Genomic DNA, 5,819 nt, shown 5'->3' with positions numbered 1-5,819 from the left:
AAACATGTCGCCTTCTAGCTCCACGTTTAAACTTTCATACCTCTAACATACCAAACTAAAACATACTCACCTGGGCACTTCAGATCCTCCGTAACATCCCATGACCTCGAAGAAGCATTACATATCCAAGTCGTGCTTGCATTCCCATCGTTAATGCATGTGATGATGATTTGCTCACCAGGAGTGTAGAGATCTTTGGGATCTTTGATGTGACTCTCTTCAGATTCAATCGGTAAGGCGCATGTGATAACTGTGTAGGACGTATTGAAGTATGAATTTAATGTAACCTTCCACGATTTTGGGTGGAATACTGGAACAATCGGTTGTAGTAAAATTTCGCTGGTGTTTCGAAATTAGGTAGCATAGGTCTTTACACACCATTTGTGTATGTTTTTTTTTAATTTTTTAATTTTTTAATTTTTTTATTGCACTTGACTTTTACAAAAGAGAATAAGGACGAAAGGTCTTTACCCTACTTTACACTCTGACTGTATATCTACAAAAAGCAGTGAATAGGCCTTTCTTCCTCATCTTTATTTTCTCCTTCTTGTCTTTATTCATCATCTTCTTCATCACCTTCTTCTTCGTCTTCTTCTTTTTTCGTCATCTTCTTCTTCTTCTGCTTCGTCTTTGATAATAGTCGTACTTGTAACTTGATGGAAAGATTGTTACCATGTTTAATTACCTGTGTCGCAGTCTTTACCAGTGAATCCAGTCACACAATCACACTCATAATCAGATACACTTAACGGATGGCATGTTCCGTAAATGCAAGGCTCAGCAGAACATGAGTCAACTGAAAGATAATGGACAGATTTTTGTTTTGAGTCAAAATACGACATATTTGCATGCATACATAGTCTGTTGTATTTCTTATATCATATGATCTATATACCTTTTAATAATTCGCCTGGCAATTGACATATCAAAGTACTTATATGCTTAGTATTTCATGTGAAAGTTAATACAATAATGTATTGTTGCTATCAATCATGTAACGTATATCAGGATCTTTATAATATATTATTCATTCATTCACCCACCTAATTTTTTCAATTGAATTGCAGGAAACGTATACAGTTTTTAACCGACTTAAACAAAAAATAACAGGCAGATTCTGTGTAAATGATATCAAACACATACATACACAATTAAGTTTATAACGAACTAAGAAAATTAATAAATTAACAAAATTATTTCATGAAGTTTAGATTTGGGCTATGGTTAGGTTACTGTTTTTTACGTCATACCCACACACATACAACAGTGAATTGAATTTTCTTTTTTTTTTCTTTTTTTAAATATCTTTCTTCTTTTTCTTCTTCTTCTTCTTTTCTTTCTTTGGGTCAAAATACGAGATATTTGCATGCAGGAACCGGTTTTGTTCTACGCCCAGGCACGATTTGTCTTTTGTATTTCTCATAACATTTCTTTTATATACTTTTTAACAATTTGCCTGGCAATTAAATAAATCAAAATAAAAGTCAATCACAAATGCTTGGTATTTCAAGTGAAAGGTGAAGGGGCTTCTTTCTTCCCATTCTTCTTCTTTTTCTTCTTCTCCTCCTTCTTCTCATTTTCCAAAGTCAATCTTTGTACATGTAGTTTTCTTAATTGAATGATATTCTCACCTACGACGTGGATACCGGAGGGTTGAGCAATGATGCTGGCAGATGAGTACAGACCAGGCCATGTTTGATTGTCAGGCTCCTCTATCCCTACCCCCTTTAGCGCCCAATCACTCCAGATCACCGTACCCTTGTACACTATCACACCAAACGGATGAAAGGCACCGTGGGTACTATCAAGCAGAACCTTCCTCCCACCACCATCAAGGTCGCACGATTCAATCTTGTCGAGACGAGCATCACACCAAATCAACCGATTCCCTACATCAAAGAAAAGAGGGAACATGCACCGGCCGTTGCCTATGAAGATGGAATAATATTTCTCTACCTTTTTTCCTAAAACGATTGTGACACTACGATGTTATTCTTCATACAATTCATACCTTCTTAAGCATGTATTTGATAAAACCTTGTGACACAATCAATCGATCAATAAAGTTCTGAGAAGATATTACAAATTTGTATAATACCTAAAAAAAAAAAAATCGTCTCAATCATTTTTATTTAAATCCCATATACGGAGGGATAATATAACCTGCACGTGGAGACTATATTTCAGGATTTATAAATGATTTCATAAAGCCAAGCAAAGAAACTAGTCAGGCAATATTTCAAAACCGAGTAAAGGCAGATTTTTGAAAACGGCGATTCACGCCAAGTGATTACAATGCCCTCATTGTTTAGTGCGTGGCAATTTAAGCATTTGAGAATCTTACTCATGATAGTCAACCTGCTGTATATATACATATACATATTTTAAAATTTGGATTTTTATTGCTATGCTTGTCATTTGGAAGGTATCTTTTCGTCACTAATCAATAATGAAAAAACACGACACATATTAAGACTCTTTTCTAATTTGTGGGATCGCAATTCTTGTTATATGTTCAGCTAAGGGTTATTTAAGATTTCGGTACTACCACTAACAATCAGTTATGGTAATTAAACCGTGTCAACGAGTTTTAGACTACCTTGCATATCGTAAGTGATACCGTTTGGCCATCCGATGTCTGTATCCAGAATCATCTGACGTCCAGAACCATCCCGATTAGACATCTCAATCTTGGGTGTACTCCCCCAGTCCGTCCAATAGAGCTTCCTGTATTGAAAGGTAATCCAGCCTTTGTAATGAAGTCATGGTATGAACGCAGATAAACTCAAAGTAACTCAATGTGAAAGACTTGAGATAAATTGGACCAATTAATAAGAAAGTTAAGACTTTTGAAATATTATAATACTTATAATAATTATATGTCAATCTCAATTTGGCAATTCAGTCAGTTGATTATGATGCACGGTCAATAAGCCTCCCGTTATTGCTGAAAATGCTGAAATTGGTGAAAACAAAATAATATTATTAAACAGGTCCGCTAAAGAGGAAAGTCTTCCTCCTAAGTAATTCATTTTTTAAAAATTGACATTTTTGCCACTTTGTGTGTGATGGGACAAATGGAAAAAGTACACTACTTCGCCTGAATCTTACTCATTTAGCCATTTTTAATTCCCCATACGAACAGAGATTGCAATGATCCATGAAATTAAAGGACGGTAAATACCAGCAAAAAAAGGCTTCCGCTTCTCTTTTTTTGCCCCTGCCCCCCCCCCCGGCTCTCTTTTCCTCCAAGACATTTCTCTGTTTTGCATATCGTTCATAAAGTGGTATTGATCAAATACTTTTCAACATAGAAAAAGCGGAAATATTAGACGATGTCAAACCTGTTTTCTGGAACAATTATAATTGCCCTCGGCATATCTACATCGTTTATCAGTACTCGCTGGTTCGATCCGTCAAACTGGATGGATTCGATGGTTTTGAAGTCCGTATCTGTCCAGAAAATAGTTTCGTTGTCGCTATCCACAAAAAGACCGTCAGGAACTGCGTTAAATTGGAAGGAATTTTTTTTTTTTTTTGAAAAGAGGGGACTGCGAATTTGATAATACTGTATTTGATGCGCTGATGAATTGTTTCACCCGTCCACAATCCCACCCCCCCCCAAAAAAAAAAATATATATATATATAATAATAATAAATGAAAAAATGAAAAAATCCAATATCTACCATGATTATTTATTTTTGTTTTTGTTCAAGTAGGAGCATTTGTAGAAGAATGCTATTATAAAAACACCACACGCACAGACACACACGCACACATATGCACACGCACACACATATCTTTATAGATAAGTACTTATAAAGATTATATGCTGGGGCTTTTCGGGAAGGGGCGTGGGTTCTGGCAATCATTTTGTAGATGTAATTCACACAACTTGCGGTGGAGTGAGTACTTTAGCCCTTTAAAAGTAATGCACATTTTTGGGAGTTTTTGACTATTGGGTTGATAGTAATTCTTTGAAATATTGATATATTTGGATGCCCCTGTGGATGTATTATAAGTACTTTGAAAATCTCAGAATATGCAGTTCTGATATATAATTTCCTCACGGGAAAAGCAAATCGGTCGATTGCAGTAAAACTAAATGTTTTAAGCTAAAGAAATATCCGTCTTGAGAGGGCGCTCTGCAACATAAAGAATTTATTGTTTACAATTTCATCATTTTAGACTCGATTTCAACCGCGACAACGATCATTTAATATTTTACAATAGCATATGCTTCTAATATGTTCATTTTAACCAAATTCATGACCCCATACCAAAACTTTGTAATACCCTATATAACCGATATATTGCTTAAACGTTAGAAACACAAACCTCCAAGCCCGTGAACGACTATTCTTTGATTAGACCCATCGATTTGAGCAGCACTTAACGTCTTTCTTTCCACGTCTGTCCAATACACTTCCTTTGCTATGACGTCATACCCCACTGCTACTGGCTTTTGTACAAAGAGAAACGGGAGCTGCCTAAAATTCAGATTGTTCGTGTGTGCAACATAAATTGCCCCTCCACTAAGGTCTGTCAAAAACATCAGAGAACCTGCCGAGAATGTGTAAAATGGTAATGGTTACGCATGAAAGGTAAGTTCCGAGCGTTACAGAATGACATCTAATTTTTCATTTTTACATTTTTTATTACTCCATCTGCAATGAGTAGTGTATTTAGCATTATGAAGAAGTCCTTTCACAACAATTGGGTTTCCTATCATTTTTTTTTTTACAAGGGCTTGTTTCGGAATGATAATTATAAAAGGTAACTTTTTCGTCATTCCATAAGAGAGCTATCAAAATGTTATCAATTTGATGAATGGCTGATAGCAAACTCTCCTGCTGTGGAAATGCCATATATTATTTAATATATTATATAATCAATTTGTAGCCTTTTATTGATATATCTGTAATATTCTTTTCAACGAATTCGTTAGTAATGTCATTCCGTTACGCTTGGAATTGACCGACATATGAATGCAAGGGAAGAAGTTTGGTGATGGCATCATACAATTATTGATTAGGGATACGATACCGCGTGTGAGTTCTTTAGTGCTGGTGCGGAGGCTACACAGTAAAATATTTCACATGATGGACCTCAAATACAGTGCAAATTGACTTATTGGATATATTATTAAACATTGGTCAAAATATGATTGCATAATATAAGACCCTGATTATGGTTGATAGGATAATTGATATTGCAATCAGAACAGTGACGTCTCTCCGGAGCGTTTAACTTAAAGTAAACTTTGGAACGTCGTCTGTGGAGGTATGAGGGTATAGTGGTTCATTTACTTGACCCTCAATCTAAGGGTTGGGGGCTCAAATATCAGCCCGGCACTAACTTCCTTGGCAAGATACTTATCCACATTTGCCACTCTCTACCCCAATTGTAAAAAGATACCCGATAAACATGAAAACAACAGTATGGCCGCCAGCTATGACCGTGGTAATAATATTGGAGCGCCAGGAGCGTCGGGGCATTTGGACAAGTGCGCTCAATAATTATTTGAAGTCATCATTATCATCATCATTATTATTATCAATGTTATTATCATCGTTATTATTTTCATTGTTATTATCATTATTTTTGCTGGTGTTGTTGTGTTTTTGTTAGCATTGTTGTTATTATAGTTATTATCGTCATTATTATAATCGTCATCATCGTTGTTATTATTATCATTATTATTATTGTTGTTGTTATTTGTTTAATGAAAGAATTGTTTTATTGAACAGACATACTGGAGTCTTCGGCTGGATCGCAGTTCGTTTCATCCGACTGATCGAGGCAGTCAACGAGGCCA

At 35.6% G+C, this 5,819-nt stretch overlaps 1 long non-coding RNA gene across 1 annotated transcript; it reads right to left on the bottom strand.

The window, feature by feature from the left end:
- Nucleotides 1–1,815: 1,815 nt before the first annotated feature.
- LOC105440882 lies at nucleotides 1,816–3,494 on the bottom strand. The gene is made up of 3 exons (XR_004063398.1): nucleotides 3,345–3,494; nucleotides 2,600–2,727; nucleotides 1,816–1,889 (listed from the first exon to the last, which is right to left on the bottom strand). It is a non-coding gene; the product is annotated as an uncharacterized LOC105440882 (long non-coding RNA).
- Nucleotides 3,495–5,819: the final 2,325 nt, after the last annotated feature.

This window comes from Strongylocentrotus purpuratus, unplaced genomic scaffold (assembly GCF_000002235.5).
Source record: "Strongylocentrotus purpuratus isolate Spur 01 unplaced genomic scaffold, Spur_5.0 spur5_contig_821, whole genome shotgun sequence".
Taxonomy (NCBI): Eukaryota; Metazoa; Echinodermata; class Echinoidea; order Camarodonta; family Strongylocentrotidae; genus Strongylocentrotus; species Strongylocentrotus purpuratus.
Note: the sequence above shows the minus strand (reverse complement) of the source record. Positions and strands in the feature narration are given on the sequence as shown.